Source organism: Vespula vulgaris, chromosome 5, assembly GCF_905475345.1.
Source record: "Vespula vulgaris chromosome 5, iyVesVulg1.1, whole genome shotgun sequence".
Classification (NCBI taxonomy): domain Eukaryota; kingdom Metazoa; phylum Arthropoda; class Insecta; order Hymenoptera; family Vespidae; genus Vespula; species Vespula vulgaris.
The window spans coordinates 7654640-7669119 of NC_066590.1; the positions used below are offsets into that span (position 1 = coordinate 7654640).

The 14480-nt window shown below is 36.5% G+C and overlaps 1 protein-coding gene across 1 annotated transcript in view; it reads right to left on the reverse strand.

Annotated features, from left to right (window-relative positions):
• LOC127064299 (uncharacterized) overlaps positions 1–14480 on the reverse strand; it is a 29172-nt gene that overhangs the window by 10566 nt on the left and 4126 nt on the right. The gene's annotated exons all lie outside the window — the stretch shown is intronic.

The window sequence follows — 14480 nt, forward strand, 5'->3', positions numbered from 1 at the left end:
TCTGTGCATCTCCAGCCTTAAGAATATTGCATATTCATATCTGAGCGGTTTCATCGCGATAAGGCGTTCAATACATATACACTGATGTCTGTCTGTCTATCTCTCTCTTTCTCCTCTCTCTCTCTCTCTCTCTCTCTTTCTCTCTCTCTCTCTTTCTCTCTCTCACTCTCTCTCTCTCTCTCTGTCTCTCTTTCCCTTCCTTTGTGAACGACGATAGTATGCCTGAGATTTTACAATGGCTGCCGCGGGGGTCGTGGTTGTCTACGTAGGCCAAGAGGGAAATTAAAGGGCTGCTATGAGAAAAAAAGACGAAATCGAAAGAAGCCGACGACGAAAAAGAAACGAAAAGAAAAAGAAAGAGAGAAAGAAAGAGAAAGAAAGAGAGAGAGAGAGAGAGAGAGAAGCAGGACAATCTAAAAAGAATCCGAGAAAGATGGATGATTGTAATCTGCGCCTAGATGAGAAAAGAAGAAAAAGAAAAATTATTCTACAATAGATAGACACGTAACCCTGACCCATATTATATATTCAAGAAGAACGAACGAACAACTATAGTACTGACCATAAGCCGATTTTATCAACCGGACGTGCCACGCGTTATGACTCAATAATACTACTTGGGCGATGCTTTATATCGTAGGAATCGCGTGTCGCACGCGTCGAGCACTGATCTGTATTCTTTAATTACATGCGTCCTATTCTATTGCTTCTCGTTTTTCCATATTCTAGCCATTTATTTCTTTATTTCTTTATTTTTTCTTTCTTTAGTTTTTTTCTTTTTTTTTTATCTTTTATATTTAACGTTTCCCTGGTGAGAACGAATTTATGGCTGACATTTCGTCATGCGACAAATCAACTTGGATTCGCTTGCGAATCTCGAAAAAAGTAATAATAAAACAACTTATCAATCTTTTTTTCTTATCGTTTTATATTGAACGTTCGATCAAATTCGATTTCTTATAATGAAGAAAATATACGTATATTTTTTATACACTTTATATATTTTATATATAATATATCTTATATATTAATATATGTAACACTTATATATCGACTTGTTTTTATTATAAATTTACAAGATAATTGGGATAGTTTTATATACATCCACGGATGTACATTGTAACTTTAGTAAATCTCACCATATATCAAGGGGAATATATCAAAAAGACTAAAGGGAAAATATCAAAAAGGCCAAAAGCCTATTAGATTAGATGTCGTAACGATGACGAAAGAACAAAGTCCATATGATGAAAGTAGCAAAGAGAAGAAGCTTATCCGTATCCTGTCAGATTCCAACTCACTCAATGACAGAGCATTATATATCTAGACACACTTTAATAAACGTCTCTGTTCGACAAATCCAATTTTGTACTTTGGTCGTTAGCATTGAGCTTAGATGACTTTAAAATTTATATCATTTGCTACTTCATCGCTCGTAATCGTAACTTTTCGTTCTAAATGCTATGAAATATATACCAGAAAAAAATTTCAAAAATGCGTTTGCTCTTTTCTGTCTATCTCTATCGTACGTGCACATATGCATATATACGTATATATTTCCTGGCATTTTAAAAAAGTCACTTTTTGGGTCTATCGGAGCGAAGTTTTCAAAGTGGAATAAGAAATTTACAAGAAAAACAGGTGATTCTTTGACGTCGCCGAATTTTTCTTTTCCGAAGCTTTTGATGCGAGAAGAGAATGTTAGAAGAACACGAGCTTTTTCGTTGGTCCTTGGTAAGGTTAAAATTCGCGTGATACGTTGCGCCTAAACCGCTGTTTTCAATGGGTATAAAGCAGCAGCCGTCTCTCTCTCTCTCTCTCTCTTCTCCTTTGAATCCGTTCTTCTCAAGGAAAATTAGGATATTTCTGATCGTAGCTGCTTTTGAGCGGAACTCGTGCGTGCCTGCCCTAGTTAGCGTGATTATAACGAATTTACGTTACCACTGAGAGAGCATTTGATCGTTTCTGTTTTTGTTAGTACACGCGTCGTACTTCGATTAAGTTTATGATTCTTTCTATCTTCTCAGCGTGCGATGTTATCTCTATATAATTTTAAAGAAAACTTCCAAATTCCTTAAGTATCGCATCAGGAATCGTGTGCAGCAGTTTATTGTTAACGTTAGCGAGTGAAATTACATGTATAATAATATATCTGTAACAATATACGTACATACACGTGTGTGTGTGTGTGTATGAATATTCATAAATAAAACATTCGTAAATAAAAACGTGAGTATAAAGGCTCGAATTGTATTCGTCACGAGATTCTATGTATAATAGTAAAAGCTCGAAATAAATGAAAAGTAAAAATAAATATGTGTAAAGAGATAATTCTTTTTTATCTTAAAGCTTTCCCTCCCTCCGTATCTCTCCTTTCTATCCAGCTCGTGACATTGATCTACTCTTACAAGCTTCCCCTCCCCCCCGTTCCACCTCCTTGACCCCTTATGTACGAAGAATTATGATGCGAAACTCCAGGATCGTATTGCAATATCGCTGCCTGTTTTATTCGCTCGTTGCGTGGGAGGTGGCCGACGTGAGAAAAAATAGAGAGAGAGAGTGAGAGAAAGAGAGGGAGGGAGAGAGAGAGAGAGAGAAAGACAGAGAGAAAGAAAGAGAAAGATATATATACATATATATATACATATATATATATATATATATATATATATATATATATATATATAAAGTCTTCGAGAAACATTTTTATGCTTTTTCACGTCTCCTGAATATTCAAAGATATGATCAACGAACGGCTTTTTAACTCGTACCTACGCTTATAAATAATTTGATTCGTCTATATTACTTAGAAGAAAGAATTTCATTTCCGACAAAGTTTAGACAAGTACTCTACTACTTTGGAAAAATATTTAAGAAGAAAATATCGTTCGTCGGCGGTACAAAAAAAACCCCATCTCATTATACCGTGTCTCGTATTGTCGCATAATTAATGACAAAAAATGATAAAAGATGGATCGATAAGGACGACGACAGTAGTCAAATATTCCGAAGAAAATTTATGCCGTCACATCGTACTCCAAAGGGAACCCTTCCACGTGTCCTTATTTTTTTCTCTTTCTTCTTTTTTTTGTTTCTCTTTTTTTTCTCCTTCTTGTTCTCCTCCTCCTATCTCCTTTCACCGTCGACAGACATAAAGACGGAAAGTATTTTGCATAATCTCATATCGCTTTGTAAATTTATTCTGGAACATCACCGACTTGCACGCGGAGAGGTAGGAGGTCAAGAACTTTATGCAAACGAATTCAGCTGTCCGCGAGGCGGTGCTCGTGATTTTTAATCGCGCGTTAAATCCATATCTCAGGATCGAAACGCGGGTGGCCCTGAAACTCGATTAATTTAACATCCAACGTGATGGAGATGAACGAACGCTTTTGGGTCCTTTGTCTCTGTCTCGCTCTCTCCTCTCTCTCTCTCTTTTTACTTTCTTTATCACTCACTTCTACTACAACGTCTTTTGGGAGCATACCAGCCAATGTCGAATTACCGAAAGTTTAGTAAAAATAAAGAGATAAAAATGAGAGGAAAGAAAAAAGAAAAAAAACGAGAGAAAAAGAGAGAGAGAGAAAGAGAAAATCTGGATAACATAAAATTTAGGTTAACTACTAGGGGTAGGACAACAAAGTAGAGGCTTCCTCGTCGAATCCCTGACCTATATCCCTTCCAAGCGTAGGTAACAGTTTCATGGCGTCTGCGATGTGAGCTTGGAAGTCGAAATTACGCTACGGTATGTTTTCTAAGTATGCATTAACGTCAGTTTTATTTCTTCTTTCTTTTCTTTTTTTTTTTTTTTTATCCGGTATAAAATTTTAAATATTTAAAAATTACCAATTATGAGTTTTATCGTTTGTCGTGATTCCTACACTTTTCATACTGAGTTCTTCCGTTCTATTACCGTCGTCGTAATAACGCTGAGTAGACGTCACGTCTTCCCTTTCTCTGATAATTAGCTTCCGATAATTATTGGCGTTGCGGCCGATCACTAGCAGTACCTTCGTCCGTTCAATGAAATTTTATGCCTCGTTCGTTCGAGCTGAATATGAACGAACGTTCATCGTCTACAAAACGTTTTCTCGAAAACGTAATACTTAGTAATAGATACATATCGTAAAAATAAGAAAATTTATAGTCTATTAAAAATATATTCTTTTGAAAGTAATTTTTTTTTTTAAATAATTTTTTCTGATTTGGACAGATACTTATCAGGATGAATCAAAAGTTTCTAAATAATTTTGAAAAAACAGTTATCTTTTCTGGAGAGCTATTGCGTTAATCTTTGTAATATTGTAAAACTACAAACTTAGGAATTTCAAAGCTTACAATTGAAAAAAAAGAAAAATTAGTATAAAAGGTTTCCGAAAAGAGTAATTGATTTTTAAAATTATTTAGGAATTTTTGAACCACTTTGTACATTCGTTCTCTTTCAAAATTCTCTTAATAAAGAATTTATTTTATTTGTATTTCCTATCTGATATAACAAAAAATTATTATTCTTTAAATTCTTCACTTCCACTAATTTCTTTACATCTGTTTTAAAATTTAATACTCTTTTCGTAATCTAGAAAAATTAATTCAATTTTAAAACAAAGTCTGAATATTTTTTTTTATTCGCTGTATCTACGTACTTACTGTATATACTTTTCTCCAGGGACAAATTTGTACTTACGCTCGCTAGCCGAGAACGATTCGACAAATGGCGCTTTTAAGGGCCGACAGTTAAGTTCTGCTCTAGTGAGAGCTTAATTCACGTTGGACTGTACGAAATTGTATCCATTTTGAGTGCATCGTGCATCGTATCGTTCGAGATTCTCTTCTTCTTCGACGATTTTTACTCGAATTTCTTCGAACGTCGAGTCTATGATTCTTTCTTTTGTCAAATCCCAGATGGCTTTTATCGTTATTAGAAAGGAAAAAGAAAAAAAGAAAAAAATAAAACAGAAAAATAAAGGACAGCAAGTAGAAAACAAATCTCCACGTAGAAAAGCTTTATACCAATCCCAAGAGATATGGTCAGACTCGCTTACGATTATAACGAGAAAATATATTATGCAATTATGGAGCTTTTTGCGGTAGTCCACTTTATGCATATGCAGTAAATGCTAGTACGTACAGATTGCGAAGGTCGTGACCCGGTCAGCGAACAGGTGCGAAGCCGTCTATCGATTTCCATTAACCGAACGACCGACGACCGACGGGTCGAATTCGTTCGTTCGGTTTAACGTTCATTCGACTTCAATAACGACTCGATCTTTCACCTATTGAAACAAATCAAATGACGACAACCACGACGACGAGGATGTAGTTATAACGCGGCTTATTAAATTTATTGAAAAGATTTCTCGAGGAAAGAATCATCTCGTGTAACTTATTACTTCCATTTTGTTTTTCCTTCTGAAACTACCTTTGCGTATACGAAAAAGAAAAAGAAGAAGAAAGTAAAGGATAAGTTCAGTAAATTATTATTATTAGATACATCTTCCTCCACGAGTACTTTACTTTCGATCTTGGCTCGTTAACGAAGCAAAAAAGTTGGAATTTAAAAAGAACCAATCGAGTGTTGGAACTCGTCCAAAAACTTTTTACAAAATAAAAAAGGTTCTATCATTCGTTGATCGCGTCGAAAACGCATTTTCTATCGACGAAATTAACTCCATCTTTTTCTCTTTATCTTTTTCTTTTTCTCTTCTTTTTTTTTTTAAGTCTTTTCAAATAAATTTATCCTAATCAAATATCTTTATAATGCCGACATTACGAAATAAAACTACTCTCGTTTTCAACTAGAACGCAATATCCAACACAATATAAACGCATAACATAAGATCGATCGATCGATCAATTCGATCGATTCGATAAATCATTATTTCGCTAAACTATACCTAATCTAATTATTCTAATTGACGTTTATTAACTCATCTATTGGATACACTTCACTGTATACGTATTTTAACAATCCCGTTTGAAATTACGAATTCCGTGTTATTATTCCTACTCAGTATCATGAATATTAAGGGTAAGCAAGTAATTAAATTATACACGTGTTGCTTTTCAATACGTCCCTGAACGTTCGTGAATATCATGGTTTGGAATTTCGTAGGTAACTAGTAAATAAGAAGAAGGAAAAAAGAAGAAAAATGAAAAGCAAATCGTTGTCAATGGCGAAATAAACCTATTCGATGAATTTTTATACGGAAAAAAAAGATTTTACGATAAAAAAGAATTCCAAGTTTTGCTCATTGTCAAAAGAAAGACGACGACGGCTACGTAAAGATAGGTAAGACTTTCTGAATAATATATGTCATTGCGAAGAAAATTTGCGCACGGAATAACGTCAATACGACAACGGGTCTTTATTTCCGGAGAAGACAAGTTTGTTCTTGACCGAAGTATCAAGTATATCTTGGGTATAAGAGCGCGATTAAAACTTTCCGAATAATTCTACGTTAGAAATATACATACGTATATATACATATATAGAAATAGATATAATATGTAGATAATTCTTATGTGTGCGTATTCATTCTTTTTTTCTATTGAAAAATAAAGAAAGAAAGAAGTTCATTCGACGTGTCTTTTTTCTTTTTTCTTTTCTTTTTTTTTTCTGATTCCCAAACAACATGAAATCATGGTAAGTTCATTAATTTCAATCGAGTCGTAGATGAAAATTAAATGACGATCGATAGATCACAGTAAGCATCGTTTTGTCAAACCACTCTTGTCTATCGAGCGTATGTCGACGTCCTCCGTACATGTATGTATGTATGTATATATATATACATACATACATACATATATACGATAAACTAGTTAGTCGCACATCGACGCTCTACGTCCAGGTGTGTCGCCGCGTCCGTCAGTCACTTTACCGGTAAAATTTATCACGCACGCAAGACCGATGGCCGATATCTAACAACCAACCTAATGAGAGCGACAGTTAGACACATTCGGTAGAAGCACGCTTTCCGCTCGTTATTTGTTACTGATCGACATCGATAACGTCATAAGATTTCATTGCCTAGATGATGGATATACAACATCTATAATATCTACGAGGGCACAAAATTCACGAAAAGTGATATCGTTGAAAAATAATGAATAATAATTTTATGCTACGACGATTTCGTAACGTTAATATCTATTATAATAAAGATGAATATGGAACGAATTTTCAGATCATCGAAAAATCTATAGGAAAGAGGCACTACGAAATTTGCTCGAGGCCGATGCTGAATAGTGCAGTTTCCGATGTCGTCATATCCTTCGTACAGCTTCCATAAATGAGATCGCAGATTCATCGAACGAGAACAATCTAGGATATCCGGCCTATCAGGAGATTTTAATGAACCTAGGGGCGAGTTCAATTTTGACGTTAATCTTTAAACGAAAGTGACGATGACAAACGTTAATAATATAAATCGATCGTTCATTCGACTAGATTTCTTTTAATTCTCTCTCTCTCTCTCTCTCTCTCTCTCTCTCTCTCTCTCTCTCTCTCTCTCTCTCTCTCTCTCTCTCTCTCGTAGTGTTTTATGTAAAATCGTTGAGAAAAGCCGATAAGTATCGACGGCATGGTAAACTTACGACTCATGCTCCTTCGTTTATCGTAAAAGTCAATCTCCATTCAATTTCGTTAAATCGACCTTACATTAACGAATCGCAAGGTTTTGCCTTTGAAAGGACATTTTGATAACGTCACGCTAACGTTAATGGACCGATGTATTACGTCGCGAAAATTCGTCGTATAGAATACTACATATGCTTTGAGCTTTATGTTTTTCTTTACGAATAATATTTTTAATCGAAAGATATACGCGAGAGAGGGATGAAATAAAATCGACGAACGAAATAACTTGGAAATAACGTGGAGAAAAGATATAAAGTCTCATCTCTATGTTTCTCCAAGCTCTCTCTCTCTCTCTCTCTCTCTCTCTCTCTCTCTCTTTATCACTTTCTCTTTTTCTCTTTCTTTCTGTATCACGCTACGAAGAACGCGATCTAGTTAGAGAAAAAAAATCTCGCTAGCCAGAAATACGTCATTACAGCATCCGCGAGAAAAGCTAGTACTCCATCTTAATTCCCCTACTTCGCTCAAAATTAAAGTTACTAGAGCCAGAGGCTTTTTCTTTTCCGCGCGAAGAAATACGCCTCTTCTCGAGAGACCAAGCAAAGTAATATATCTCGAATGCCTTAGGTGCCATTGAAATTCTCCAGCGAGCTAACTTGTCAATTTATAGAAAGTTCCTAACAAAGAATCTTTTCTCCGTTTTACGAATAACGATCACAATAATAATAATAACGATAATAATAACTATGTTACAACAAACATAAGCCTACATCCAATTAGATAGAAAAAGATAATCATATCTCTAAATTATTATACCGATACTCAATGGCGAATTAAAATTATCGAAATATTTTCTATCGGAATAAACAAAAAAATTATACGTAAATTTCTAAGAATAAATAACTAACATAAAAATATATAAGTTTGGTGAACATATCATTCGTTCATTTTACTATCATCCATTTTAATTTGGTATTAAAATATAAAGATAATTAAGAAAAGAAAAATAATCTACGTAATAATGGTAGATAATATTATAATAAGGACAATGATATAATATCTTGAGATAAATAACAAGGAATACAGTTCTCTCGTAATGATCAATTCAGAAAATGTATTATTTCTCACCCTTTCTCTTCGTCTTCTCACGTCGAAGTGGCTCGATGATGAAACACGAACTACTACCTAACCATTTCACCGATCGCTCGCGGGTATTGAAATATCGAATGAAAAGTTGCCGTCACTGTAGTGCAAATGTACGACTTGCTTCACCGAACGTACGAGGTCAAATGAGAATGAATCTAACGTACTCTAAGAAATGGTGTATTTTTGTAAACAACTCGCGAACTAAAAGTCAAAGAAACGATTTTAATCTCGTTTCGTCGCGCAGTCACGTTGTCCTTGTAGAAAATAAGAAAGGACGGAAAATAAGAAATATTGCAAGCAATAGAAAGAGATAGAGAGACAGAGAAACAGAGAAACAGAAACAGAGAAAGAGAGAAGAGAATAGAAAATAAGGAATAATAAAAACAAAAAAGAAGAAAGAAAGAAAGAGGGAAAGAGACAGAATTCGTTACAGAGAGAGAGAGAGAGAGAGAGAGAGAGAGAGAGAGAGAGAGAATTTGGTGGTCGAATTAGAGCAAATCCTCTCGACCCCATCGTCTTTTCTTGTTCATGAAAAGTAGCTGAAGAATAAAAACGAAGTGTTCGCGGTCGGGAGCGCCTAAGGGCGCTGAAATACGGAGTGGTGGCTGGGGCAAAAGTACATTCTCGACGCCCACGGCATGCTACGGCACCTCGAAGGGCGCACCTCGCACGTTCGTCGCCCAGATGCTCGCGCCATTCCGACGACGAAGAAGAAAATCCGTTGCGAAACTCGAAAACTCGTTTTTCGCGTATTCACCGTTCGCCGACTTACTTTTCTCTCTTTTTCTCTCTCTCTTTCTTCCTTCTATTTTCTTTCTTTTTTATTTTCTCTTCTTTCTTTTCCCATTTTTGATTTCCTTAATTTATCACTGAAATATAATTTCCCCATTATATCCTCTTCTAACATCTTGCAGTTAAGTTATTTCTTTTTCAATTAATTTACACTTAAATCTGATGTAAATGTCTTTTTTAATTTCGTATATGAAGAGTTTGTTACGTTTTGATTGAAACTGTTATGTTACATCACCCTTTCAATAAATTAAATAGATACTATTATAATTCATGAAAAAGAAAAAGAAAAAAGAAAAAGAAGAAGAAGAAAGAGGAAAAAAGTCTTCTTTTCCTCAATCCATTCTTTCTCCCATCGTCCCTCGTCTTTTCCATTATTCCAACGACAAGGACGCTCGGATCAATATCATTTTCCTAAGTGGCCCGTTTCGTGGTACACGTTTCCCCGTAATACCTGAGAATATAACCCAACTCCTTTCTCTTCAAAGCGAATTACGAGTGACACCATTTCGGACATACCATTTCCTTCCTTCCTTCCTTCCTTCCTTCCTTCCGTCTTTTTTCTTACACTTCTCCCTTCCTTTATTTCGTCCGAGTCCCTCATGATTTATCGCATCAATGCGTTTCGATTGCTCGCCGATTCGATATATTACCTTCGATTCGAGTAATGACTCGTACCGATGGATGACCTCTAAGTATCTTGTATTAGACATTTTCTCCTCTCTATATTCATGTATATCGATCTATAGGAAACGTTCTACGTCGTTCTATTTGATTTACGTAATGGAAGACACTTTTACGCAACCGATAAGATGTAATTCGTTTTCTCAAAGAATTTCTCTCGATCTTCGTCCCCATAGCAATCCTTATAAATTCGATCGATTAAATCGTGCCCGTCGTTCGCTCTCCAACCAATGCTCGATAATACCCGTAAAGTGCTTTTATAAATGTATAGAATCTCCGCGCACGACTAGAGACACATTTAATATTGCTCTTTTTTCTTTCTCCACGGATATTTCATACTCGTCGATTGTATCACGTAAATGAATTAAACTCTCAATAGTGTGAGGAGATTGGAGGAAGAGAGAGAGAGAGAGAGAGAGAGAGAGAGAGAGAGAGAGAGAGAGAGAGAGAGTGTGTGTGTGTATGTGTATTTAGGTGCCATAGAAATGAAATTAATGTATTGATTATAGTCGTTCGAGACCTCATAATGACTGAATTCATTAATAATATTTCAACGTGAAATTTGATTATCGATCATTTCAATCAGACCGATTATGAGACGATAACGGAGCATACAAAGATACTTAAATGTACGTATAAATGTCTATTATTTACTTTCGTTTATATATGCATTGTCATACGATCGATAGTTACACTTCATTTTCATTTAGATTTTCGAGGTCTCGGTTCGTGCTGAGTTACGTTAAAACGTTGAAAAATCGTATACGTCCGTTAGAAATTCGTTTCTTTTAGAAAATTTACGAAAGCCGAAGATGTTACGGCAAAGTTATTGAGGGGCCAGATGTTACCCGTCGTCGATTTAAAACATACTGATCTTAATAAAAACCGACATACGAAAGATATACGACTTTAAAGCTGTACGTTAGGAAATGTTTCTTATCGATTAGTATCGTTTACTTTTATTTTTGTTCTTGATCGATAACACACAGTACGTTGCTCGGATTCGAAGAATCATTAAGTACATCAATGATTTATCGGAACTACCAACTATTCGAAAGCCATAAAATCGTATATCGATAGAGGAATTTGCGTATCGTTAATCGTATTAAAGTTGAACCAATTAAAATCTCGAGAGGTAAAGAGAATTCGGTTCGTTAATTTCGCTATCGCCGATACTAAATATTCCTTGATATAGTTCAGTAGATACAGTTCTGTCTTATCACACTTTTCTAACGGATGCACTTAACCTTGGACTCCTTCTTTCATTCGTACGTTCTTAACTAGATTTTTTTTCTATTATCCTCGAGATTTATGGGTGACCGTAGTACGACGTCTAAAGTACGATGGATATTTCAAAATACGAAGCCATGACCTGCATTCCGATTTCCTTCATTTCTCTCTCTTTCTCTCTTTCCCTCTTATTCTTATTCTCTCGAAATCGGTCCATCTCTGTCCATTTACATCGTAGCATTCCCCTCGTCGATCGACGGGAAACTTTTCACTGCACACGGCAATATCGCGGAATCACTTTCTGTAAGATAAACAACAACGCCAAGAAGAACAACAAGCGAAAAGGGAAGGCAGGGGAAGAGTGGAAGGAGTTAGGTAGGGTAACTCGAACATAGAGAAAGGAGGCATAGTTGAAATTTCAATGAAAGACTTACACTAACCCACATAGCTAGCCGTCGTTTGTGAAAGTAACTTACTTCTGGACTACGTGGAATTTTCAAAAATTCAGGTAAAACTAGAATGTTGAAACGTGTTCCGAACGAACACCAGCAAAACTGCCACATAGAATGGATACCACAACTGGGATTTCGCTTTTCCACGTTGTGCGGAGGGTTGGAGTAGTTGCACGAGCGGGACGTACGTCAAAAGTAATTAAACTACAATCGTGCCTAATGGCGAGCCAGATAACCGCTCGCTCCGCGGAGCGAATGGTGCCGTCCGTTCGTTCTCAAGCGTAAAACGTACGAGCTTGTAGAACGACTGTTGAGATTGTAGCTCGATCGAATCGTTAATTTAACGCGGTAGTAGCTTTAACATAGAGACGTCAGCCAGTTCCGGATTGGATTTTAGGAATTGATCTATTTTATCGTCAAATACAATATTTAAGTATTTGATGTCATCAGTTATAATAGAAAAAAAAAAGAGGAAGAGAATAAAAATTGCGAAATCAAATATTAAAATAAATTCGAACGTTAAATCGTCCATATCGATGGAATTTAACAATTACTTCTTTTTCGTCTTTTTTTTTGGCTGTCTTTTTTTCTGCTTTTTTTTTCTTCTAACAACCATTATCGATCGCGGTTTAGGAAGGATAACCAGAAGAGAATTTCGGAGCAACGTAATTTATCGGCTTCCTACATCCTCATGGAATTCTACGAAGCCGAGAGGGATCATATGCGAGTAAGATAAACGTTATATCCGTTGGCTGAAATATCGGCCGCGAATTCGACCAATTTCAAAGTCTCGTATCTTATCCGTTGCATGAGTTTATTCAGCTTCGACGCATTTCGAGACGAATAAGTAAAGTAAGTAAGTAAGTAAGTAAGTAAGTAAGTAAGTAAGTAAGTGAGTAAATAAGTAAGTGCGTGGTTTTTCTCCAAGGATAGTAGCAATTAAATCAACCTTTGGTCTCCGTGATCCATCCTTGTCACAGGGGCTAACCCCATTACACGGAAAGCTTCGTATAGTTGAAGCGTTCATTTTACCTCGACCCGATCTATGCATGCATGCACCTATGTTGTTTATCTATGCTCGACAATCCTCTGCCTCCCCTCCTCTTCCTCCGCCCCCCACAGCTTTACACGTAAACATTGTGCGGTCGCACAACACGAAGCAATTAAGAATCGACACGCCACAAAGTAAATTTTGCAAAAGCTTTTCTTATGATTTTAAATCATTTCCTATCGAGAGTTGAAACCTTTGAAATGCGTTTCTCATTTATTTATCCGACGAAACGAAATAAAACGAGATTAAAGCGTAGAAGAAATAAGCGGCAATTAAATGAATTCGAGAGTATCCCACCGCAATTCGCTTCTTCTTCGGAGGCGAATCGTGAGGACGTCATAAACGACTCTTGGCTTACGCCTCGGTATCGCTAAATATTTAACGAGACACTGTAAAGACGAGATACGGCGTATCGCTAGCTCGGAAAACTAGCTGCGTTCGCAACGACGCTGCACAACGCAACGACGATGGTTCGAACGTTTATAGTCGAGAGAAACGGAGAAAGATAGATAAAGCTTTGTAAGCGTAGCGTTGTAAGCGCGAAAAAAAGTCACGGGACCGATCGATTTGCGAAGGAAAGATCGATAACGTGTAGCTAGTAGGTTAGTAGATACTTAGCAACTCTCGGACGTGTTTCGAAGGAACGTTGGAATAATAAAATTGATTAGAAGAAAAAGAAAAAAAGAAAAGAAAAAATAGAAAAGAGAGAGAGAGAGAGAGAGAGAGAACGAGAAGATTTTTTGTCGTGTGATTCCCAAAAGGTCCAGTCCAATTAAAACTTTTCACGGCTATTTCTTTGTCGAGAGATCGAAAGAAAAAGCTCGACGATTTAAATTGTAAAAAGGAAGAAAAGCAACTACTCGTGTTTTTGAAGCGCGAACGATTTATCGAGAAGTCTACTTTAACGAGAAAGAAAGAGAAAGAGAAAGAGAAAGAGAGGAAAAGAGGGAGAAGGAAAGAGAAAAAGAGAAAGAAAGAAAGAGAGAAGATCCTTCTCGCTTCTTACGTTCTAACGCTGATGTATGTACAACGAACAAGCCATTCTCACTTTCCACAGGCCATTTGCATTCTACCCTATCCAAGTCCTCTTCCTTCTTCTAACCCACACTTTTCAACTCCCGTTTATCCGTTTTCTACCAAATCGCGCTTTAATAGCGCCATTCGCCGTGGTGGATGACAAACGAGCCGGTGGAAGAATAACAACTCAGTATTCGCGATGCGAATCCCACGGGATTCATCGGCCCTGACATTTCAACGCGCGTCCTACTCCCATTTTTTGATCGGTCTAACACGCCTACACCCGTCTGAACGAGCAACGACAACACCTGAATATAATCGTGAAAATTACTAACCCAAGCCCCGACCTGAACTTTCGAAATCGAGTATAAAAGAAAGTAAAGCTGGCCTTCCTCGATCGCATTGAAACACGCGATCGTTCGGGAAAACTCGATGAATAGTTCTTTTTCGTTCTTACTTTTTCTCTTTTTCTCGCTACAAGTAGACCGAGTAAGTTATAGGCAAACACATTACGAAATGTAAGAAGTTGACC